This window comes from Stegostoma tigrinum, chromosome 3 (assembly GCF_030684315.1).
Source record: "Stegostoma tigrinum isolate sSteTig4 chromosome 3, sSteTig4.hap1, whole genome shotgun sequence".
Taxonomy (NCBI): domain Eukaryota; kingdom Metazoa; phylum Chordata; class Chondrichthyes; order Orectolobiformes; family Stegostomatidae; genus Stegostoma; species Stegostoma tigrinum.
In genome coordinates this window covers 96776161-96803528 of record NC_081356.1, presented here as the reverse complement: position 1 = coordinate 96803528, position 27368 = coordinate 96776161, and positions in this window count along the sequence as shown.

The following is a 27368-nucleotide window of genomic DNA, read 5'->3' as shown; positions in this document are numbered from 1 at the left end:
ACAAAAACTGGACAGATCACCTTGCATTAACTAAGGCACTGGAAATAACAACGGCAAACATAGACCTGTTGACCCTACAAAGCCCTCCTTTTTAACATCTGGGCTGTAGTGTCAAAATTGGGAGAACTGTATCACAGATTGGGTAAACAAAAACATAACATTGTCATACTCATGAAATCATATGTTACAGACAAAGACTCCCACACCTCTAGCACCATCCCTGTATATATTCTGTTTCACCAATAGGTCAGATCCAATAAAAGAGGCAACACAGTGATACATAGTTGGGAAGGAGCTCCCCCAAAAGTCCTCAACATAGGTACTAGATCCCACAAAATCAAATAGCATCAGGTCAAACATGGATGGGCAAGTAAACCTCCTGATTATTACCATGGACCGTCCATCCTCGAATGGTGAATTAGTACTTGAAACAGCACTTGGAAGAAACACTGGGAGTGGCAAGGGTGCAGAATGTACTCTTGGTAGGGGAACTTCAACATCCACCACGAAGATTAGCTCAGTAACAATGCCACTGGCCTGACATGCTTAATGCATTCTGAAGTAATGGAAACCTGACTCTGATGTATATTTCCTGTATATTGATTACCTTATGAACTGCTGATGTGTAATCTTTTATCAGTAAGGCCGCTTTATCTTTTATGATCCATAAAAGGAATGTTTTCAGATAGAATTCCAAATACCCAGAGGTTTCCCCTTTCAGGCTAAACTAAAGCATTATCTGCTAGTAAAATATCCCTAAGTATTATTTGAACAAGATCAGAGAATTACTAAAGTATGCTGGCTGACATTTCTCCTTGAAATAACTTTACTAGAAATGCATTATCTGGTCATTCACAAGTTACAGTCACATGTCTCCCTGCATAATAATAGGGAAAATCAAATGTAACTCGTTGGTAATGAAGTGCATTGATGCTTTCAGAGAAGTGCTAAGTTGCTATATCAATGCAAGTTATTTCTTTCTGTCATACCGCTCTACAGCAGATTTGTGAACCTTCGCTTCCAATGGGAATTTCATTTCATTCTCTTTGTTAGTGTTACGTTAAGCTTTCTGGCTTTCTTTGTGGGAAGGCATTTGCTATTGAATTATATGTAAGTATAAAGCAATAGGATACAGCTGACATTGAAGATATTTATTGAGACTGGATGAGCCAGTTTGTGAAATGTCACAGCTTGCAAGATGTTTCAAATGGATAGAATCAAGGTCAATTTTCCCATCACAGCCTCATTAACTGGAATGGTGCACACTCACACTGCAGGCAGCAGGAGTTTGTGTCATTTACTTTTATTTCAAGATAGAGCAGGAAAGATGCTTGTCTTATTGCTAAATCTGTTGGTGAATCATCATGCAGAGATATTTCAGTTACGAGGAGAGATTGTCAAAGTTGGTACTGTTTTCCTTCAAGATGTAAAGGCTGAGGGGAGACAAGATGAAAATCATCAGGGGTCTGGACCGAACTCTTAGGGAGAAACTATTCCTGCTCATAAATCGATCAAGAACCAAAGGGCACACAGTTTTTAAAGTATTTTGCAAAAGCAGTAAATGTAATGTGAGATAAAAGCTTTTCACACAAGAAGTACGTTTAGTTACGGAATGGACAACATGAAAGCATGATGGAGGTAGGTTCAAGAGAGGCATTCAAGGTGGCATTGATGATTTGAATAGAATCAGGATTATGGGTAAAGGCAGGAGATTGAAACTAAGTTAAAATGTTCAGCGAGCTAGCGCAGGCACAATAGGCTCAGCAGCCTCCTGCACTTTAACAATCCTGAGATGGGGTAATTCAACAGACTAAGTGGCAACTTCAGGGAATATCATGGTGGGCTTCTCTCCATGAGTTTGGGTGAATTATCTTACGGAATTCTCCACAATGATGCATGTACTGCGTTTGCACCATCTTGTGCAGACCTAATAGCAGAGGTATATGATGCTGCTGGGACCTTCCAGGATCTGTGCCACCAGTGACAATATTTAGACATCAGAGTACACCAGGTTGTGTGATACAGGTCGGGGCTGAGATTGACAATGCATTGCTGCACAATTCTGAACGGCATGACAGAAAGGGAAATTGGCAATCCGCTTAACTGGCTGGAGCTGGAGGCTGTGGTAGATGGAGTAGTAAATAGAAGTGTCATCCACTTCACTGAAGACTGCCAGAGGAGACCATTGCAATAAACATTGTTTGCCTGGTCTGAAGATGCCACCCAGGTCAGTTCAATGTCCACAGGCCAGAGGAACATACACCAATGTAGGCAGAAGATGAATTGCCTTTTGCGCTAATAAGGATGTATCAACATTTCATTGCTACCTCACACTCACTCTAACTCTACTACTACACACATCTCCCACTAAGGCTCATGGTCTACCGCTTTGACCATTGCATGCAGCATCTTCCCTCAATCCCTCTCATTGACCCCAACCAATTGATTATTAAACTTATATTGTCTCTTCATTTCCTACTCACTTCCTCAGGCCACTTCACAATCTTTGCCCCACTTGCACCAGCACTAACAATTTCTTTCCTATTGCTCAACTTCTTTTGTCTCATTCCGGAAGCCAACAGCCCTCTGTAGGGACAGAGAGGACCAGAGCAGTGGTGGAGTGCATTCATTTGATCTTTGTTTCTTCTGGGTGAAAAGAATTGTTACCTTTGTGGAACAGGACTGTGACTACTCATGTAATAATGCTGGGACCTCCATGTTCTGATAACTAGGAAGGATTCATTGCAAGGTGCTGTACTGCACTACTATTACCAGTACTGTATTCTTAACATGTCTAATTTCACAAGTCATTCCCTGACTTATCTTCTGCTGGCACAAGTGGCATCTATACAGAACATCAACATGATATCAGCTTTTACTCTATGTCGGATCAAGAAGACAAAAACCCATCAGAGGATACACAGGCAAGGATGTCTACTGTGCCTTCCAACAGCTCAGATATTGACAATTTGATGGGAACATTAGCAAGACTACAGTCAAGAACACATTCTGGTAAGCACATCACTGTCTCTACAGCTAGCCAAGGAAGAAACACACTAGGTTGCTGGCACTTGAAGGACTGCCAGAGACCAGGCACCTATTCAATCCCAGCAAGGAGAAGCCCTTATAGTGTCGGTTATTGATCACTTAATTCAAATGCACAAACAGACATAAAAGTGGAAATAGAGGAACAGAAAAGCTGACTTTACGGGTCTAGAATTGTATCAGTGATAATGGGAACTGCAGATGCTGGAGAATCCAAGATAATAAAGTGTGAAGCTGGGTGAACACAGCAGGCCAAGCAGCATCTCAGGAGCACAAAAGCTGACGTTTCGGGCCTAGACCCTTCATCAGAGAGGGGGATGGGGTGGGGGTTCTGGAATAAATAGGGAGAGAGGGGGAGGCAGAGCGAAGATGGAGAGAAAAGAAGATAGGTGGAGAGGAGAGTATAGGTGGGGAGGTAGGGAGGGGATAGGTCAGTCCAGGGAAGACAGACAGGTCAAGGAGGTGGGATGAGATTAGTAGGTAAGAAATGGAGGTGTGGCTTGGGGAGGGAGGAAGGGATGGGTGAGAGGAAGAACAGGTTAGGGAGGCAGAGACAGGCTGGGCTGGTTTTGGGAAGCAGTGGGTGGAGGGGAAGAGCTGGGCTGGTTGTGTGGTGCAGTGGGGGGAGGGGACGAACTGGGCTGGTTTTGGGATGCGGTGGGGGAGAGGGAGATTTTGAAGCTGGTGAAGTCCACATTGATACCATTGGGCTGCAGGGTTCCCAAGCGGAATATGAGTTGCGGTTCCTGCAACCTTCGGGTGGCATCATTGTGGCACTGTAGGAGGCCCATGGCGGACATGTCATCTAAAGAATGGGAGGGGGAGTTGAAATTGTTCGCGACTGGGAGGTGCAGTTGTTTATTGTGAACCGAGCAGAAGTGTTCTGCAAAGCGGTCCCCAAGCCTCCGCTTGGTTTCCCCAATGTAGAGGAAGCCACACCAGGTACAATGGATACAGTATACCACATTGGCAGATGTGCAGGTGAACCTCTGCTTAATATGCAAAGTCAGGTCTAGGCCCCTCTTCAGAAAATGAAGAATTTTTCTGAAGAAGGGCCTAATCGCGAAACGTCAGTTTTCCTGCTCCTCTGATGCTGCTTGGCCTGCTGTGTTCATCCAGCTCTACTCCTTGTTATCTCAGATTCTCCAGCATCTGCAGATCCTACTATCCATCAAAGTAGCAAGGAAGTTTTTTTGGAGATACTTAAGGAAGAATTCCACCAATACTCTCTGTCCTGTGCTGGTTCACATGTATGAGCTGAGTGGCTGCCATTGAGTCCAGCTCACACAACATCTGCCATATGTGTGCTCAGACCTCCACACTATTACTCTAGCCATTGATGCTGTGTAATAATGACAAAGTGATGTGGGTGAGGCACCTTGACCTCAATCCATGCGCTCCTTCCTCACACTGTAACAGGAGGTACATAACTACAGGAGAATTCACTTAGAGGCCCACCAGCAGTCTCTTACTAGGGCATTCCAAGGGTGCCTGAAGCCTTCATCCCCCCCTTGCTTGAAACCCCTAACCACGTGGCAGCATGGCCAGGCCACTCTGTCAGGAAACCTGGACTCCTCTAACCTAAATGCTCTTGGGAGGCCCTTGCTAAAAACACCAGGGCCAAAAGTTTCCAATATAAGGCAGGGTCTCTCCACACCAGTAGCTGTCTCGAGAACATTACCTCAATGGTTATGGAGGGAAAGGCAAAGATAAAATTTTGAGGGCAAAAAGTAAAACTTGATTGTCAATATATCATTACTTTCCTTAATATATGTTCAGTTTATGCCATCAACTTTGTGCTCAACTGTCACATCATTGGCAGCTGCAAGAATGGTAGTAAACAGGTTAACTATCCTTAGTACCCCACAATATTCTAACCCGATCTGAATGATAACAATACTTTCCTTAGACCCCATACCAATGTGATTGGCTGAGGAACCATAGCTTCCATCTGTTTGCAGCCTTTAACTTTTATTAAACAACAGAAAAGCAGGATTACAAAGGGGAAAACTGGCCTCGGCAGTACCAAAACATTTACGGTCAGTGAAAGATGATGACATGCAAATCAGTTCTATTGAAAGAGGTTCACAAATAAGTCTTGTGTGGGTTGCTGTGTTTTGGGATGTTGAAATGTCATTCCTTCTGAAAAAGCATTCCCATGTTCTTACCGTGCTCAATGCTGCAGCTCTCATGGACCATTGTCAACCTTGTTATGTGCACCAGTTGTCTGCAGGAAGGTATCCAATGATTAAGTGACATCTTCTGTCTGTATGGTACTGCAACAAATCCTTAGACATGAACCACATAGAAACCTGATAAGGAGACCTCTTATGATCCTCCTTGTCTGGAAACTATGACATGGTGGCCTGACAGTTGCATCTAAACAGAGTATAGCACAACTGTTCCTTTCTCAGCTGCCTGGCTTTCCATGGCAGGCAAATGAATGAGGGCCTTCTGCATTTTCACCACACCATGATGCACTTTTGACTGGAAACTGCACATTAGGCTGCAATACATCTGCTGCAGCTTGATGCTGCCCCAGGGCTTCGAGGCATATGTGTTCCTCATCCATTCCTGGGGATACTTTTAATACAGTGGCCATAGAGAGGGCCACAACTTCTGTGATTGGATTCATTGGGAACGGCTTAAATAAACCTGTGTATGTGGGCAATATCGGAAGCTATTCCTCAATAAAGTACTCATTCACAGTCGCACAATAAATTACATTTAAACAGCACCTTCAAAACAATGAGAAATAGAGGCCTTCAGTAAGGAGGGCAATGTAATGCCTCTATGTAGATATTTTCAAATCATTAATCTTATTTTCAAACATTTGGCACCATACAGTAGAAAACAATAAGCGCAATATCATTAATGGGAACTTTTTTCCTCACTTTCAAACCACCTAACAATAACCCACATAAACAATACTGTTTGTAGGATCAGAGATAATGGGAAATGCAGATGCTGAAGAAACCAAGATAACAAAGTGTGGAGCTGGATGAACACAGCAGGCCAAGCAGCATCTCAGGAGCACAAAAGCTGATGTTTCAGGCCTAGACCCTTCATCAGAGAGGGGGATGGGGACAGGGTTCTGAAATAAATAGGGAGAGAGGGGGAGGCAGAGCGAAGATGGAGAGAAAAGAAGATAGGTGGAGAGGAGAGTAGAGGTGGGGAGGCGATAGGTCAGTCTGGGGAGGACTGACAGATCAAGGAGGCGGGATGTGGTTGGTAGGTGGGAAATGGAGGTGCGGCTTGAGATGGGAGGAAGGGATGGGTGAGAGGAAGGACAGATTCAGGAGGCGGGGATGAGCTGGGCTGGTTTTGTGATGCAGTGGGGAGGGGACGAGCTGGGCTGGTTCTGGGATGTAGTGGGGGAGGGGGAGATTTTGAAGCTTGTGAAGTCCACAATGATGTCCACATTGGGCTGCAGGGTTCCCAAGCGGAATATGAGTTGCTGTTCCTGCAACCTTCGGGTGGCATCATTGTGGCACTGCAGGAGGCCCATGATGGACATGTCGTTTAAGGAATGGGTGGGGGAGTTGAAATGGTTCGCGACTGGGAGGTGTAGTTGTTTATTGTGAACCGAGTGGAAGTGTTCTGCAAAGTGGTCCCCAGGCCTCCGCTTGGTTTCCCCAATGTAGAGGAAGCACAACCGGGTACAGTGGATACAGTGTACCACATTGGCAGATGTGCAGGTGAACATCTGCTTAATATGGAAAGTCATCTTGGGGCCTGGGATGGGGGTGAGGGAAGAGGAGTCGGGGCAAGTGTAACATTTCCTGCGGTTGCAGGGGAAGGTGTCGGGTCTGGTGGGGTTGGAGGGGAGTATGGAGCGAACAAGGGAGCCATGGAGAGAGTGGTCTCTCCGGAAGGCAGACAAGGGTGGGGATGGAAAGATGTCCTGGGTGGTGGGGTTGGATTGTAGATGGCGGAAGTGTCGGAGGATGATGTGGCCATCTCCAACACATCCCTCACCTTCCTGGACCTCTCTGTCTCCATCTCAGGCAACCAGCTAGAAACTGATGTCCACTTCAAGCACACCGACTCCCACCCAAGCCCTGCAAATATTCCACCCCCTGTTCCCAATTCCTTCGCCTCCGCCACCTCTGCTCCCAGGATGAGGCATTCCACTCCTGCACATCCCAGATGTCCGCTTTCTTTAAGGGCCGCAACCTCCCCCCCGCAGTGGTCAAGAACGCCCTTGACCGCGTCTCCCGCATTTCCCGCAACACATCCCTCACACCCTGCCCCCGCAATAACCACCCTAAGGGAAATCCCCCCCCCCCGGTCCTCACATACCACCCCACCAACCTCCGGATACAACGCATCATCCTCTGACACTTCCTACACTTGGGAACCCTGCAGCCCAATGGTATCAATGTGGACTTCACAAGCTTCAAAATCTCCCCCTCCCCCACTACATCCCAAAACCAGCCCAGCTCGTCCCCTCCCCCACTGCACCACAAAACCAGCCCAGCTCGTTCCCGCCTCCCTAACCCGTTCTACCTCACACCTATCCCCTCCTCCCACCTCAAGCCGCACCTCCATTTCCCACCTACCAACCTCATCCCACCTCCTTGACCTGTCCATCATTCCCGGACTGACCTACCCCCTCCCCACCTCCCCGCCTATACTCTCCTCTCCACCTATCTTCTCCTCTATCCATCTTCGGTCTGCCTCCCCCTCTCTCCCTATTTATTTCAGAACTGTCTCCCCATCCCCCTCTCTGATGAAGGGTCTAGGCCTGAAACGTCAGCTTTTGTGCTCCTGAGATGCTGCTTGGCCTGCTGTGTTCATCCAGCTTCACACTTTGCTATCTACTGTTTGTAGGATAATGATGTGGACATTTTCTAGTTCAGAGTGTTAAATGAGCTTGTGCAAGCTTTGCAACCTTGGAAGATATGACGACTTTTGTAACTTACGTGAATCTTTACACTCTCCTGATACTACTTGTGCTTCTTAGACATTAGTAGAACCAATTTGGACTCCTCATTCCGGGCTCAGTAGGCTCAACTCCAAGTGATCCATACCATCTGGAGTGAGAATTCCAACCTCAGGGATACTTTTTGGGCAATCCTCTGTCTCTGCACTCTTGACACAGGAGTGAAAGCTTAGGCCCCAGTTTTCTGAATTTACAATTCTATAAAGCAACATATTTATGTTTCATGGCCAGGTAGCAAGTTATTCATAGACTAAATAATTTATTCAAGTATAAATCAATGTTTATGTTCTTTACTCAGTCACTGCATTGGTTGGAGACATTTAAGATTAAACAAAAATACTCCAGCGTTTCTATTCATATCCATTCTCTTTATAGTGCTACTAGATAAGCTTAAATTCAGCAAAATGAGATACATTTGCAATATTTCAGACAGAAATGGATAAACATATAATATGCAGACCTGACAGATGTCCAGCTCTCAGCATCTCGTCCATAATATGAAATATTAACAATGAGTTTTGGTGTAAGAAAGAGATTGCAGCTCAGTCTTGATACTGTTTGAGTTTGATATTTGTGATAGCTAGTCAGCAGCTTATTTTATATCTCTACTGATTTTTATTTACAATAACTTTCACAAACATAAAATCCAGCAGAAATATACAAGCTGTCAACCTACTGTCATTCATTTTACACTGCTGCACAAGGATCTGCCTTTCAGAATATTGGATGTAGGCGTTGAGTAAAGAAGTGATTGCTTCATGCACTGGTCTCTGCCAGCCTGGGGTCAAATTGAAATTCAGCATCAGGCCTCATTTAAATTAAAAGGCAAAATTGAGTGTACGGAGAAGTTGGGGGTGGGGAGAAAGGGTTTAGATTCAACTCTTGCATGATCATGATAGTGAAAGTGGGAAATAGACAGGCAGATTTTGTATTAAGTATTGAGAGGATTTACATTTAAGAGGTGTTATTTTTGTAGGCCACACTGTTTCTAAATCTCATACTTCCCTGAGTTTTTAAAGATTGTGTATTAAGTATCTGCATATAACACAGCTAAGGTAATGAATCATTAATATTTATCGCTGTTATATAAACCAGAACTGAATTTTCATAATCTCCACTAGTTTGGTAATATATATTACAATTACAGGATAAAAATCGTAATTAACTGTTCAGAGTATAACATTTTGATTGAATCGGGAATCTTTAACAGTGCACTTCTCAATGAAGGAATTTCCAATACTTGTAAACTAGTCACTTGATAGTACAGAATATGAAATTTGTAGAAAAGAAGAAAGGCTGTTACAACTTTACATCTTTCACTGATGAGGATGAAAACAAGAACTTCAAATTTCAATTGGCTACGGCAATTTAAATTACAGTAGCGAGATGCAACATAGCTTACAAGTCAATGTTGATTGGCCAAGGCACTACCATGGGGAAAAGAATGTATGCTCATAGGCTCCACAAGTGCTCGACTATCTCAAAATTTGGCAATGCAGTAGGAATTGAGCAAGTGTTCCAAAACACAATTCTGTTGATAAATTTGAGATGGTGCAGAAAAGATTTATAAGGATGTTACCAGGGCTAGAGGATTTGAGTTTTAGGGAAAGGCAGAATAGGCTGGGTCTTTTTACACTGGAGCGTCAAAGACTGAGGGGTGGCCTTATAAAGTTTTATACAATCATGAGGGGCATAGATTTGATCAATAACTAAGGTGTTTTGTAGGGTAGGGGAGTCCAAAATTAGGGGGCATAGTTTTAAGGCCAGAGGGGAAAGATTTAAAAAAGGCCTGAGGGATAACATTTTCAAGCAAAGTGTGGTGATTCTATGGAATGAGCTGCCAGAGGTAATGATGGAGACAGGTACAATGACAACATTTAAAAGGAATCTGGGTGCGTATATAAATAGGGAGGGTTTAGAGGAATATGGGCTAAATCCTATCAAATGGGATGAAATTAGATCATGATGTCTGGTCGGCGCAGATGAGTTTGACCAGAGGGTCTGTTTCCAAGCTGTACAAATCCATGACTCTATGACTCCAAATAGACAAAACTGGTAAATATTTTGAGGATCTACTCATTAAGGGTAAGTCACAGCATCATACATAATTAAGTGACACAAATAGCAAATCGTATTATTAAAATGGCATTATTCTTTAGGGTTGCGAGAACACAGCAAACTGTATTTTTTTTATTCATTCATGGGATTTGTTTGCTGCTCTTACTTGCCCTTGATCAGCTGGTGGTGGCTGCCTTCTTGAACTTCTGCAATCCATTTGGCGGAACAAAATCTACAAAGCAGCATTTCTCTTTCAGTTTCTTCCCAGCTACACAGACCTCTGAACTTCTTTTGCAACAGTGACTTCCGGAACTGATGTGCATGAAAGCTTAGTGTAGCCAAACGCATATAACTTTGGATTCACATCTTAGCAGGAATGGTGCCACAATGCTGTTAGGTTGAGAATTCCATGATGTTGCTGCAGTGACTCTGAAAGAATAGTGATATATTTCAAAGTCTGGATGATGAGTGGATTGGAGAATTTAGAGGTTGTGATGTTCTTATCCATCTGCTGTCTTTGTCCTAGACGGTCGAGGTCTTAGGTCTACAATGTGTCATTTAGTGGGTCTTGGTAATTTTTTGTACTATATCTTGTTGATGATAAATAACTCTGCTTCTGACCATTGGTTCTGGACAAAGTGAATGCTTTGTGACTTCAGGCCGATTAGGGGGGATGTTTTGTCCCAAGTAGTTTCAAACTTCTTGAGATTTGTTGGAGTTACGCTCATCCAGGCATTGGAGAGTATTGCCTTACACTCGAACTAGTGCCTTTTATGTGGAGGGCAGAATTTGGGGAATCAAGAGCTAATTTACATGTTGGAGGATCCTGAGCCATTAACCTGGTGTTGAAGCCGTAGTATTCACATGGTTTGTCCAATTCAGTTTCTAGACATTGGTAACCCTTACGATGTTGATAGTGGGGTTAGGAGGGGCTCAGTGATATTCAATGATGGTAATGTAATTGAAAGACATGGGGTGATGGTTAGCTTATCTCTTTTGGAGATGGCCATTGCCTAACACTTGTGTGGTGCAAAATTTACTGCCAGCACGAACCTGAATATTGTTCTGGACTTGCTGCATGTGAATATAAACAACTTCATTACCTAAACGGTAGTGAATGATGCTGAATATTGTGCAATCATTGGTAAGCATCCCCACTTCTACCTTGTGACAGAGAGAAAATCATTGATAAGGAAGCTGAAGATGGTTGGACCAAGTATACTATCCTGAGGAGCAATGATGTCCTGGAGCTGAGATAACTGACCTCTAACCACTATGAATGTTTTCCTTCTGACAAGTATTACTCCAAACAGCAGAAAGCTTTTTTTCCTGGATTCCCATTAATTCCGGTTTCATGAGGGCTTATTGATCCACATCTGGTTAAGTGCAGCCTTGATGTCAAAGGCATCAATACATATTCATTAAGCTTTGAATGTGGCCGGGCAAGTTGGTACGTTGGTTAAAAAAGCATATGGAATACTTAGCTTTAGAAATAGTGTGTTCGAATTTGAAATTTTGTTTTAAATTTGTTTGTGGCAAGTGGGCACCCAACCCTAATTACCCTGGAGCAGCTGACCTGTCTTCGTGAACCACTGCCATCTTTGGGATGCAGAGAGATCCAAAGTTCTGTTGAAAAACAAGTTCCAGAATTTTGAACCAGTGAGAATGAAGGAACGGCAAATCGTTCCAACTCCAGTTGGGTGGTGTAGGTGTTCACATATATCTGATGCCCTTGTCATTTTACATGATACAGTTGGGGGTTTGGAAAGGAGGCATGGTGAATTTCTGCAGTGTATCTTGTAGATGGTAGCACTACTCCCACTGTGCATTGCAGGCGAAGGGAGTTAGTATAGAAGGTGGACAGGGTGCCAAAAAGTGAACTGTTTTGTCCTGGATGGTGTCAAGCTTCTTGAATGTTGTGTTACACTTTTGGAAACCAGTGGTTAATCCTCAGTTTGAACATAATAGAATTCTGGATGAATGTATTAGGAAGGGTCTCAAGACCATGAAGAAGGTATGGAGGAGTGTGCTAAACACCAAGGACATAATAGGTACTACTTAAGTAAATTAACTCCAAAGAAGTAAATTATTCAGACACCTGAGGAGAATTTAAAGACTTCCATTTAGTATTGCATGTTTCACAAAGTCTCTACAGTATGGAAGCAGGACAGTTAGCCCATCAAGTCCCTCTGTAGAGCATCCCACCCAGACCCACCACCCAACCCTTTCCTATTCACTTAACCCAGCATATCTTGTGGCTAAACCACCTAGCCTGCACATCCCTGGATGCTATGGGGAGTCTATCATGGCCAATCCACCTAACCTGCACATCTTTGAACTGCGGGAGGAAACTGGAGCACCCAGAGTAAACCCACACAGACATGGGGAGAACATGCATACTCTATACACAGTCGCCTGAGAATGGGATTGAACCTGAGTCCCAGGTGCTGTGAGGCATCAGTGCTAACCACTGAGCCATCATTTTTGAGTCTTCAAATATTTGTTTATTTCACAATGATGTTGTTGGTCAACTCTTGGCAAAGTACTTATTGAGAACTCAATTAAAAGTATGAATATCATGCTTAAAGATAAAATTTAAACAGATAACAATAGCAGTGGAGCCAAACAATAATAAAAGGAGAAAAAATGGATAACAATAATATAGAAGAGGACCACTAAAAATAGTTCCCAAACCATGGGATATAAAGTTTCAGCAAGACTTTTTCTGTCTGTGCAGACTGAATGCAATCCTGAATGTCTGTGTGAGCAACCTCATGGCAATGATATGATGTTAAAGGTGCAACCACATGGGAAATCTTGGGCTACACGACAAGAGCAGTTATTAATCTGATTTTGCCACCTCTCATGTGGCTTAGGCCCTAGTGTAGTGCTAACATTTTGCTCTGCCTGATTAGAAAATATCTGCAGCATTACTGCTGGGGTCTTCTGGCAACTTGTTTCTTTTCAAAAATTTCAAACCTACCAGCTTCATCCCTGATGCATGTGGATGGTTTTTAATTTCTGTTCAATTGTTAAATACTCGTACTGGTTTCTAGTGAAGAAATGAGGCTTCCATAATGTGTACTGGTGTATGTGGTGCTGAACTTCATGCTGCCCAGGGGATAGTTTGGCAAACAGGCAGCGTAATTAGAAGCAATGCAATAGATGCTACTCAGGGCACACAGTCTCTTACCTCCATGGCAAGTTTCAGTATTTTTAATCAACCTGTTCAGGAATACTGTGATACAGCTCTGATGCAAGTGGATTTGAGCCCAGATCTTCAAGCCCAGAAGTAGGAAAACTACAGCTTGTGTCTTAACACTGCCGTGGCAAGTTTACCACATCAATGAAAATGTCAGATAACAAAGTGTGTAGCTGGATGAACACAGCAGGCCAAGCAGCATCTCAGGAGCACAGAGATCTCTCTGATGAAGGATCTAGGCCCAAAATGTCAGCTTTTGTGCTCCTGAGATGCTGCTTGGCCTGCTGTGTTCATCCAGCTCCACACTTTGTTATCTTGGATTCTCCAGCATCTGCAGTTCCCATTATCTCTGAACACAATGAAAATGTCACACAGCTTGCTCACCCATGGGTGAATATACACATTTAAGTGATAGTTAACAATCAGTTAAAACCTATTCTTATCACTGACATAATATATTCTGTAGCAGGCAGAGGCCATTGCCAAATCTGACCTCAACAGGTTAGGTTGTTCAGGCAGGCAATGGGAAAGGGAGTAGCAGCAGGGCAGCAAAAACTTAATGGGCCTCCTGCAGTCCCCTCACACACTCTAATTCCTACGTTGTGCCTCAATTGCTGTCCATTAAGGCCCCCCATATCTATACCCCTCATATCTATTCTACTGTCTGAGACCAGCTGACCTGGCCCCAACTAAAGTGACCTGTCCTCTCTCCACTTACTTCAGTGTTCATTTGCTGTGACAATCTCCACTGGGGTGGGAGTGTAGTCACTGGAGCAAAATACCTGCGTGCCATTTGACTGGCTTGCAACTCCCAGAGGAGAAGCAGGGACCCCAGTGCAACTTAGATTTGGGGTAAACAGAAGATTAAAATTACATGTAAAATACATGACTTAAGTATTGCAAAGGCAATGTAATAAACACAATTATTTTTTCAATTAATAACAAATCACAAATATGTGCATAAGTATAAAACTATACATGCCCTGGATGAACTATAAACCAGGCTGTGAAATAGGACCACAGCAAAAGCTCCCCATATTTAGCTTTGCCGAGGTTTTTTTTTAATTTCCAAACCTCTGTCTGCCACAATAAACAACCTACTGGATTTGATCAGACAAAAAATAAGCAGTTGCAAAGTAATGCATCATTAGAATTTGAATGGATAATCACTCAATTAAACATGGTTGTTACCCATTTATAATAGCTATATATAGATGGCTTTTAAGGCAGGCATGCCTTGTCAATCCATTATTTCTTCAGCCTGTGGAGATTAGATAATGCCGTGGCAGATTTTGCCTTTGTTACTCTCTGATTTTCTTTTTCAAAGCTCAGCTCTCTTTTGTCAAATTAACTAATTTTTAAAAAAATTATTCTGATTTGCTTGATCAGTGGCAGCATTATTATGCCTTCAATGCTATGATTGTATAAATGTCATTTTGCCAACAGAGAAAATCATGTCTGACAAAATATAAAATTCCATTGTCCAATTAATGTGCATGAAGTATACGCTTCTCAAATTATTACTTGTCTCATTAAAGTGATGAGAAATCGCTAAAGGAATATTCTTTGTTTTTAAAATGATTCCCCCCAGGTCTACACAGAAAACAATTTTGTTGTACTTTACACAATGTAGATTTGAGTCTTCCTTTTTAGGGGGAAGCATACTTCATTCTTTTGATTCTTTGATGCGATGAGAATGTCACGGGCAAGGACAGTTCTTGTTGCTCATTCCTAGGTAATTGCCCTTGTACTGGGTGAGTTGCTCATCCATTTCTGAGGGCAGTTAAGCATTAACGACATTACAGTGTATCCAGAGTCACGTGCAGACCGAACCAGGTGAGGGGTGAATCCTCCCTTTTTTTGCTAAGTATATGTTGCGTTGAGTTTTATAGAGTGATTCTCACCACAGGCCTTATGACATCTTGCGAGATTAGCCACATTAATTTAGATTTAAGCCCTCATGGTGAGCATCATAACCTATTTTTGCCTCCATTTCATCACGCGCCGTTCGCAGAGGAACTTGCTATTCAGCAGGGATCCTCCATTATCTGAGGGAGGGTCACTGAACCCAAAACGTTAACTCTGATCTCTCCTCACAGTTGCTGCCAGAATGGCTGAGCTTTTCCAGAAACTTCCTTTTTATTTGTTTCCTCCATTATCCCGTACAGCTGTACCATCTTTTAACAGCGACTTTCCAACTGCTGGAGTGCTGGAATCTGCAAACTGTGCTTCTTGGCCACATTAGGATCAGGACAGGGCAGAGAGGGGGAGGTTGACACAATGTTTCTTGGGGAGAGACCTGAAGATCCTTGTGGACAGGATGGTGGGGAGGATTCCCCTTTGTAAAGGAGCAGCAGAGGAAGTCATGCCACCATTCCATGCCAGCCAGCTCAGAGATCAGCACCAATATCACCATTGTCCCTTCGTTGAGGAGACTTGGGCAACAGTATAGGGAGAAAATGAACAGTCTTCTCCGTTCCACCAGGGCAAGTGCAATACTCTGCTTTCTGCTACATCACAATTGGCTGTGGCACTGCATCCATCTCCCACCAATCCCAATACTCTGACTAACCTGGCAGGACATCTGAGCTTCTGCCTTACTCCCTTGGAACATCTTAATATCTGCTTATATCAGCCACGACCGTTGTGCCACCCACATGCGTCAGACTCATCTTCCCCCTTAATGTCAATGCGGGAGCTGACATCATTGAACAGAGTTGCACCATGCCACAAAGGTGGGGGATGCTGGATATCCATGTCCACAGCCCTTCCAAGGATATGATTCTTTCCTTGGCAGAAAAAGGCAGGGATTGCTCCTGCAGGGAAGGAGAGATGTCATGTCAGATATGCAAGTAAGTAACATTTATCATGCTAATGCAATAGTCAATTAACCAGGCATTGGACACCACGGCTAGCCAGTGACTGCAATGCCTTTCACTTCTTATCTCTTACACGTAGATCCATCTTCTCAAGGACCAGCCTAGAACCCACAGACAAGAGTTCCTCGGTCTCCCACCTTACCCCCCTCCTTGGGAATCATGGGATTGACCATTATCTGCTTTGTCTCCTGGTTTTCCACAAGAAGTACGATCAACAACATCTCATTGTGTTCTGTGAGATCCCGCACTGAGCTTCATACACTTGCAGTTCCACGTACAAGTGAGGGAGAAACACCCAGGCCACTGGCAGTCGGAGGACACCAGAAACCAGGCATATGCTGATAGACTTTGTGAAGATATACAGGGAGGAATAGAGATAACAAAGTGTAGAGCTGGATGAACACAGCAGGCCAAGCAGCATCTTAGGAGCAGAAAAGCTGACATTTCGGGCCTAGACCCTCCATCAGAAACAGGGAGGAATAGCAGTGGCAGACAAGTATTCAGTACTTATTAGTTCTCATAGCACAGAAGCTGAGAACATGCATTTATTCATAGCCTCTCATGGTTTAGACAATGTAGAGGTGAAGGCTGTCCATCGATTCATTGTTTAAATGCTCAGACCAGCAGCATTGCAGCCTGCCTTGTGATCATCTGTCTGCCTCAATGGACAGTTTGATGGCTGCCATTGAGAGACAGGCCTATCTTCTTCGGGGCTGCTGCAGTCATCAAGTCCTGCACTCCATTGTCTTATGCATTTGTCCTCAGGACAGGCAGCAGGTCGAGAGCAGGATAAGGAGACTTGACCTTATACTAGATGCCCCTCCATGTCAAGCAGACACGGCAGCTCCAGAAGGAAATCAGTTGGAGAAGGAGCCACACAAGGGCCCCTCGATTGGTCCCACTCCGGAAGCTGGGCCCTCCAGTTCCATCTTGCCAGCCACCTTCCTACCATTGGAAGTTCCAGTAAGGAGGTTTCATTCATCTTTGCCATGTTTGGTCATCCACACTCAGACTTCTCTCAGATTGGCTGACTGAATCTCTAGGGTCCAGGAGCTTCACTACAGAGCAGCTTCTCTCTATGCCATAAACAAAGTAGGGAAGCTCCATGTGACATAGCTGGAACAACATCAGGAGAAGAATGTATTCATGTCACAACGGATGATCTCTGCAAAACTTGTACACAGTTTGAGGATCATTATTTCTGTTTGTCACCATTCTATGTTATATTCACAGTTTATTTGGGAAACACTTCCTTGTTTAAATTTTCTTTCACAAGCGATGATATGTCAATAGTTTGCACATTTCATAAATCCTTGCATTTCACCACTCATGTGGTTATGCTGTTTCTGTTATGGCTTTACTTGTTACAAGGTGACCTACAGCATCATTTCTTGGTGCAATGGCTGGGGGTTTGTAATGATTGAAATGTGGGAGCGGGGGTCACATTGCTTGCACATGACATTGGCTCACTCTGACAGCTTAGTATCTCCTTTCCATGTCTGCCTGCTGCTTGGCTGGCTATGTGTGCAGGATTTATATCCCAGTGAGTTCCCCAGCAGTGACAGTGACAAAGAAGATCGAGACAGTCCATACTGCAGGATGCCCTGGGGCTAGCTACGCAGCAGCCTGTGTTGCTCCCCTGTGAAGAACCGGTGACTGGTTGCTGATGTAGCCCCCTCCTTCTCTCGCAAGTTGGTTCAATTACAACACCCCAATTCCCACCTCTGCCACAGTGAGTTCCTTTACAACCATTCCCTTCTACACTGTGTGATCTGTGTGCTTCACAATTGGCTCAACAACGAGTGGTCCTCTGTGAGTGGATTTCAACCTCAGTGTGAGACTCACATCACACTCTCATTTCTAGGTGCCTGTTGTGCTCACGTGGCAGCCTTCAGATTCCCTGAGTTATCACCAAGTTATGTACTTGAGGTTGGAACTGACCTCCTGCCCTCACTTCTGGCTCCATTTCTGTCAGTAGAAGAAATGGAAAAACAATGGCTTACGTCCTCAAGTGACCTGACTTACCAGGGCTGCCCCTCACCTGCCTAGACCCTGGTTGATGGATACACATATACATGACTTGGATGCTCCTTCTCAGTCCCCCACACTAATCCCCAAAGGAGACAAAATACTGACCATGACCTGCTCCCTGCAACATGGATTAGCCAAGGGAAATGCAGCGTTATGAGGATGGGTCTGGGTGGAATGCTATTCCGAGGAATGACCATTCCCCCGTTCCCGTGACTGACCATGCCCAGGACTGACCACACCCATGACTGATATGGGAAGCTGTCCTTGATGAACCATGTTCGGATCCCCCTGGGTGATGTGTGTCTCAGGGACTTGGATGCTCCTTCCCAGTCCCCCACACTAACCCCCAAAGGAGACAAATTATTGACCATGACCTGCTCCCTGCAACATGGAGGCACAGCCGGGGCTGACTATTCCGAGGAATGACCATTCCCCCGTTCTCGTGACTGACCATGCCCAGGACTGGCCACACCCATGACTGATATAGGAAGCTGTCCTTGATGAACCATGCTCGGATCCCCCTGGGTGATGTGTGTCTCAGGGACTTTGCTGCTGACAGCTCCCCTCAAACACTCAGACATGTTGTGCTGTTTGTTGAACTGTTGTGTGTTAGGTATGAAGACTAAGACCACATGGTGCAGGTGTGAGAGTAACATGGCACACTCGCATTTGACAAGATGGTCATGCACTTGACTAAGGATGGGTCCACAGTAAGGTCACCTGCCAGGCTGTCTGACTGTGCCAATTATCAATGTGAGATACAGCAGGGCAGGACAAAGCATGTTACAGGGCATGTTGGTAAGCTCCAGATGCTTGTGCACTAAGATGACAAGGGAACTGCCTTGAAAGACACCTTAACTAAAGTCTCCCAATAAGTTCCTTTCCCAGTATGGAACTTGTACCAATGCAGGTGTATCCCGCTGGTTGCTGTTGTGTCTTCCTCAACCAGTCTAACCTTGCACCATGTTGGATTGGGAATCAAATACAGCCAGAAGGGAGAGAACAGGATGATGTTGTGTTGGAGCAGCATGTGAACATGTTTCAATAAATCTCATTATCTAATGAGTGTGCAAATGTCTCTCTAGTGCATATTGTGTATGCTCCTTAGTGTCAATAAATACAGTCTTCAATTCATTGGTTTTATAATAGTATATTAAAAACATAGGAAATAGGAATGAGAGGAGGCCACTGTATACAGTTAGTGCTGGTGGGGCAACATGGTGGCTCAGTGGTTAGCTCTGCAGCCTCACAGCACCAGGGACCTCGGTTCCATTCCACCCCGGGTGACTGTCTGTGTGGAGTTTGCATGTTCTCCCTGTGTCTGTGTGGGCTTCCTCCAGGTACTTCCGTTTCCTCCCACAGTCCAAAGAATGTGTAGACTGGGTGGATTAGCCAAGGGAAATGCAGCGTTATGAGGATGGGTCTGGGTGGAATGCTCTTCACAGGGTCAATGTGACCTTGATGGGCCAAATGGCCTGCTTCCAGACTGTAGGCATTCTATGATTTGCTGTACAGACTTGCATTTACGTTAGCCATTAGGAAAAATAAATTCATTCAAACTTTTCAAGGAAGTCGCAACCAGAGAGCATAATGATGAACCAGCAGATATGTAGTACTTGGACTTCCAGAAGTTGCTTGACAAGGTACCTCACAAAAGGTTGTCATAAAATAAGAGTTCATGGTATTGGAAGTAGTGTGTTGGCATGGACAGAGAATTGGCAAATGGGTAGGAAACAGCAGGTGGGGATAAGGTGTTCTTTGTCAGGTTGGTGACCTGTAACTGGTGGGGTTGCACAAGAATCAGTCCTGGGCCGCAACTATTAATAGTATTAATGACCTAGACAAAGGAGGTGTATGTACTGTAGCCAAACTCGCTGTTACACGGAAATAGATGGAAAAGCAAGTTGCAACGGGGATATAAACAGTTTACTGAGAGATGTTGATAACAAAGTGTGAAGCTGGATGAACGCAACAGGCCAAGCAGCATCTCAGGAGCACAAAAGCTGACATTTCGGGCCTAGACCCTTCATCAGAGACGGGGATGGGGAGAGGGTTCTGAAATAAATAGGGAGAGAGGGGGAGGTGGACCAAAGATGGATCGAGGAGAAGATAGGTGGAGAGGAGAGTATAGGTGAGGAGTTGGGGAGGGGGTAGGTCAGTCAGGGGAGGACGGACAGGTCAAGGAGGCGGGATGAGGTTGGTTGGTGGGAATTGGAGGTGCAGCTTGAGGTGGAAGGAAGGGATAGGTGAGAGGAGGAACAGGTTAGGGAGGCAGGGACGAGCTGGGCTGGTTTTGGGATGCAGTGGGGGAGGGGGAGATTTTGAAGCTTGTGAAGTCCACATTGATACCTTTGGGCTGCAGGGTTCCTAAGCAGAATATGAGTTGCTGTTCCTGCAACCTTCGGGTGGCATCACTATGGCACCGCAGGAGGCCCATGATGGGCATGTTATCTAAGGAATGGGAGGGGGAGTTAGAATGGTTCGCGACTGGGAGGTGCAGTTGTTTATTGCGAACCGAGCGGAGGTGTTCTGCAAAGCGGCCCCCAAGCCTCCACTTGGTTTCCCCAATGTAGAGGAAGCCACACCGGGTACACTGGATATAGTATACCACATTGGCAGATGTGCAGGTGAACATCTGCTTAATATGGAACCCACAACCCAAGATATTTTTCCATCCCCACCCTTGTCTGCCTTCTGGAGAGACCACTCTCTCCACGACTCCCTTGTCCACTCCACATTCCCCTCCAACCCCACCACACCCGACACCTTCACCTGCAACCGCAGGAAGTGCTACACTTGCCCCCACATCTCCTCCCTCACCCCCATCCCAGGCCCCAAGATGACTTTCCATATTAAGCAGATGCTCACCTGCACATCTGCCAATGTGGTGTACTATATCCAGTGTACCCGGTGTGGCTTCCTCTACATTGGGGAAACCAAATGGAGGCTTGGGGACCGCTTTGCAGAACACTGCCACTCATTTCTCAATAAACAACTGCACCTCCCAGTCGCGAACCATTTTAACTCCTCCTCCCATTCCTTAGACAACATGTCCATCATGGGCCTCCTGCAGTGCCACAGCGATGCCACCCGAAGGTTGCAAGAACAGCAACTCATATTCTGCTTGGGAACCCTGCAGCCCAATGGTATCAATGTGGACTTCACAAGCTTCAAATTCTCCCACTTCCCCCACTGCATCCCAAAACCAGCCCAGCTCATCCCCTCCCCCCACTGCATCCCAAAACCAGCCCAGCCCGTCCCTACCTCCCTAACCTGTTCCTCCTCTCACCTCTCCCTTCCTCCCACCTCAAGCCGCGCCTCCATTTCCCACCTACCAGTCTCGTCCCGCCTCCTTGACCTGTCCGTTCTCCCCTGACTGACCTACCCCCTCCCCACCTATACTCTCCTCTCCACCTATATTCTCCTCTATCCATCTTCGGTCTGCCTCCCCTTTTTCCTCTATTTATTTCAGAACCCTCTTCCCCTTCCCCTCTCTGATGAAGGGTCTAGGCTCAAAACATCAGCTTTTGTGCTCCTGAGATGCTGCTTGGTCTGCTGTGTTCATCCAGCTCCACACTTTGTTACCTTGGATTCTCCAGCATCTGCAGTTTACATCATCTCTACTGAGAGATCTTGGTGGGTTCAGTTACTTTGAAAACAGATGGCAATTGGAATATAATGTAGAAAACTGAAATTGTGCATTTTGGACATGAGGACAAAAGAAAAAACTCATTAATTTAATGTAGAACAGTGACAGAAATCTGCAACACAAAAGGATTTGGGGTACTTGTGCACAAAACACAGAAAGCTAGCACACCACTGCAACATGTAATCAGGAAGATTAATGGAATATTGGCCCTTATTTCAAGGGGGTTGGAGTAAAAGTGGGGAATTCTTACTGAAACTGTACAAGGTGCTGCTGAGACACATCTGGAGCATTGTGAGCAGCTGTGGTCCCCTTATTTAGGAAAACACATTCTGTCATTGCGAGCAGTTCAGTGAGGTTCACTAGGATGATCCCTGGTATGCAGAGATTTTATAATGAATGAAGATTGGATCGGTTGGAACTCTATTCACTGCACTTTAGAAGAATGAGAGATGGTCTCATTGAAACATATTGGATTTTTAAGGGGCTTAATAGGTTAAATGCTGAGAGAATGTTTCTCCTTATGGATGAGTCTTGGGCCAGAAGGCATAATTGCAGGACTATGGGGTGCTGATTTTAGACTGAGATGAGGAGAAATTTCTTCCCTCAGAAGAGTGTGAGTATTAGGAACTTGCCACAGAGAGATATGGGGCTCGAGTCCTTATGTATACTTAAGGCTGAGATAGTTAGATTCCTGATCACCAGGGGAATCAAGACAGGAAACTGGACATGAGGAACGTTGGTTCAGCCGCAATCCTACAGAATGGCCTACTCCTGTTCCTATTTCTTATTGTCTTCTCATGGTCATAGAGCTAAAATATTATTGATTTAGAATCATGCCATTTTACAGCACAGAAGGAGGCCATTCAACCCATCATATCTGTACTGGCTCCTGAAAGAGCAACTCAGATTTAGTCAGATTTATTTATATCTTTAATATTTAGGTAATTTTGTTTATATTAGTAACAGTATGTTGAATGCCTAGGACATGGCATGTCGTATAGCCACAGGCCTAATCATTAGATGTATAATCAATGAAAACATATAGTACTAAAGTTAGAAGCTTATTCATAATGGCTATTTTTGTTGTTTAGAGACAGATTATCGAAGCTATGGAAGTTTGGATTCTCCACCCTACGTAACGTCCAAATCAAATCTGTTAAGCATCATGTGATTTGGCACAGGACCCCAGCTCTACCTCTGCATTTGTTGCACAGGGAAACAGTGGGCTGATGAGGTGTAGGGTTCACTCGTCTTAGCATAGAACATAGAACAGTACAGCACAGAACAGGCCCTTCAGCCCACAATGTTGTGCCGACCATTGATCCATGTATGCACCCTCAAATTTCTGTGACCATATGCATGTCCAGCAGTCTCTTAAATGACCCCAATGACCTTGCTTCCACAACTGCTGCTGGCAACGCATTCCATGCCCTCACAACTCTCTGTGTAAAGAACCCGCCTCTGACATCCCCTCTATACTTTCCACCAACCAGCTTAAAACTATGACCCCTCGTGCTAGCCATTTCAGCCCTGGGAAATAATCTCTGGCTGTCAACTCTAACTATGCCTCTCATTATCTTGTATACCTCAATTAGGTCCCCTCTCCTCCTCCTTTTCTCCAATGAAAAGAGACCAAGCTCAGTCAACCTCTCTTCATAAGATAAGCCCTCCAGTCCAGGCAGCATCCTGATAAACCTCCTCTGAACCCTCAATGGTCTTGGTTTTCTCTGAGTCCTTTTCTGTACTCACTGAGATTTTTTTTTCCCTGCTCGCCTTTCCCAATACCTGTTTCACTAGTCAGTCTTCAGAGGTCACTGCCTGTTAGTGTCAGAGTCAATAACATGTTGTGACACAAGCGACAGATTGCAGGTGATAGTGGAGCAAATATGAGCATCAACAACTTAAAGAGTGTCACATAGTCAATGTTTACAAAATCCTGGTCATTTTGTTATTACGAGGAGATGAGGGATGGAATGACTTTCCCATCTTCTTCATCCTCATTTGATTATGAGAGTTTAAATTGTGAAAGATGACTTGTCAATCCTGCGTACGCACTTAACCCCTGTTAACGTGCTCATTGTAACAGAATAGCCAGGTAGATCTTCTTGAGTTTTTAATGAAGAGGTGAAATTTATTGCTTTGAAACTGAGTAAAAATATTATAATTAATATAAATATATTTTAAAAATCCCAAAACTCAATGCAGTAACTCAAAATCTCTACGCAGGCTCTCAATATCTGTGTGCACAATTAGAACTGAAGGATACAACAAGGTAAATTTGACTGAGTGCTCAGTCAAGAAGAATTTACAAGAATCAGTTTACAGATTATAGCTGGTAGTTTTTTGGTTCCAGTGTAGTTCTCAGGCTTTTGGCTCTGAGCAGAAATATTGTCTCAAAATGTATTTGGAGCATTCCTGTTTCTTTTGGAGATGTTGCTGTAGAAATTCAAAGGCTTTTCCCATGGAAACCTCTGTCTACTTGCAGGGAAGTAGATACAGTTTACAAGTCAGTAGACTCAAGATTTAGCGGTTAGATTGGAGGGAGAGAGACATAAAATTATCTTTTGTTCATCAGAACACCAGTTCTGAAGAATGGTCAAATCAGACTTAAAGTGTTATCATCATTTCTCCCTCCACATCTGCTGCTGGACTTGCTGAGTTTCCCCAGCATTTTCTGTCTATGGCAAAATCACACTGTACCTTAACTACACCACAAATTACTGACATTACATAAGTAATCTAGATAAAATGGGAAGATAGCAAAGGATTTTAATAAGGTTGCTAAATACATACTTGCAATTCCCTGACATTTTATATTATTCTTTGTTCTAATGGGAAAACACCCAACGTTGATAGATTAGCATACTTGTTCACCACAAGTTGAAGCAGAATCAAAAATATAATGCTGCATGCTGAATTGATGTGTGGATCTATGTCAATGCCACTCTAATTCCACATATATAAATATTTTCAGATTTGAGTGGTGCAAATATTATAAGAAATGATCAAGTTCCGATTGTTCAGTCTGGTCACTCATGATGGATATTGACATCAAAACAGAGTTGGTGCTACTCGTATCATAGCAGCTTCTAATTCAGATCTTAAGTTGAGTTACCATATGTTTTTGTAGAAAAAACTGTGTATAATCAATTTACATATAATACTCCATTACATTCTACAATGACACTATCGTACATTTAAGTCAGGTGTTGAATTTTAAGTTGCCAACAGCCACAGGTCATGATATTCAGTTTTCAAAATTGGAATTGATGCCTCTGACAGATCAATTGTAAATAATGCCTGGTGCAGATAGCAAACTGAAAAGAACAAGAGTTGTTGGCACGTGTGTACATTTTCACTGTAGCTTATTCAAGAAAAATTGTATTAAATTTAACTGTAGATCACAGCAGGATTCCTATACTAAAACACAAAATTATTAACATGGTTGCAACTGTTAAATTAATTCTAAAAGTATCATTCTTGAAACAATAATATGATATTTACTATTCCTCGACACTCAATACTGAATACCTCTAAAAGAATTATTCCTAGCCGTAAATAAAATCAGTGGGCATTTTGAATAATATAACAGGGCTTTTGGTATTGGAGCAATTAAATAAGAAGAGCAAAGAATTGTGACACACATGGCTGTAAGAAGAAATGTTTGATCTTAACATGTTTTTCCCAATGTTAAGATCATTCATATTCTTCATAATAATTTGTATGAAACAAATTGAGCTTAATTAACATTGATTTTCAATAATTAATGTAATAGGTCTAATCAGTTAAAAAAATTAACCCATCTATCAACATATGTTGGCATGAAATAGTTTCTAATATAACAAAAAATGGCACTATTGAGATCTCCAGGAAGCTCATATCAACAAAATAGGAAGCTAAATTGATAGAGAAAGAGTTGATGAAAAACTGAACCTCCAGACTTGAAATCAGTGTGCATATATTAAATACCAGTATTTATTGGACCCAGGCCCATTTTCTTTCCAATTATATAGTTCTAATTGATGCATTGTTGCCTGCTCTTGTTACACAGAATGGTTGAACTTTAGCAACATGATGGACCCAGAATAGACAGAGCATATTATGGATTTCTGCCTGTCGGCAAAAGAGAAATTTGCATATTTGAAAAGCATCATTGGTGCATTGAAACAATATAGTATAATAATTCAAAATCCATTGTCACCTTGACGCTGAAGCCATTTCTAGCTCTGGCATAATATGGTTTGAAACAGAACAATATTCAGTTGGTTAACTGCCATGTCTATAAGATGGTACTGTATTTTGCATATTTTCTTGAGTTGTTTGTCTAAAAATGCTTTGCCACGCAGAATCTTTTAATGTAGATATTTATGAATAAAATTAAGTTGATTGATCTGAGAACATTAGTAAATTTTTAAAAATGACTACTCACTCATTACCTAACCTTATTCTGTCTCAGTAATGAATAATAACCAATGTCTGATGTAATCTTCCTTGGTTGTGCAGTCTGTTCATGCACTGTCTAATTCCATGTACATGCATGTTAAAGGAACTTTGGTTGTATGTGAGGCCTGCTAATTGCATTGTATGGTATGTTTCATATTGCTGTACACTCAGGCAGCTTAGAGAAAACACTGATTGTGCTTTAGTGAGAAAAGAAACTGTTGTTACACAACATCAGTCTAAGGCACATTGGGCATTCTCATCTTAAGAGAATAAAATAAACTGATTGTCAATTTAGATTCCTCCTGCAGTTTGTTGGGGTACCAAAGCCAACTCAGCTTGAAGGCGGGTCCTGTGCTAGGAGGGTAGAAGAAATTATCCTTACAGTGGAAAATGGGTTGTGAGGTGGGACAGCAAACGTCGAACCTGGGCAGGTGGTGGTTTACAATATTGTTATGGAACCGGGAGGGATGTTCCTGAACTTCCTGAATCCACTTCAACAAAAATTTTAAAAAGTTAACACACAGTTGATAGTAAACACACGAAAATTAACTTTTTGTTATTTTGACAGCCTCTCACAGTCCCTTTCACAACTGTAAGTTAGATTACTTTGGACTCAGAAAAATCTTAGTTTGCATAGGTGGTGCATGTTTTACACAATTTGAGGAATGCTAGATTGATTCTTAAATTGTTGGTAGTCAGCCTGTTAGTATGTCCAAGGTGCCTAATAATTTTTTGTTGCAATTGAACCAGCTTCACGATGGCTTCATATTAAAGACTTGCCTGGAATTCAATGCTGATTAGTACCTTCTATCAGTGTCTAGGGATAGGGCATGGGGCCATTAGAGTGATTGGGATGAGGCCAGCCAGGTCGACCTCAGAGAAAATGAGCCCCCTGAATGGGGCCGTTAATCTGGTCTAATCGAGGAGCCCTGGCTGACAGATAAGAAGAGCAGTGTCAGAGTTTCAGTTCACTTGAACAACTGGCTCTGAGGGAGCTGGGTCAATGTCAAGGACGGTCCACATAAAAATGAAGGGTGACTTGGTGACAGGATACTGGCTTTTGTGGACTTAGTTCAGCCCTAAATTGTAACTGACTGTAACCTCTGTGTCAATCAA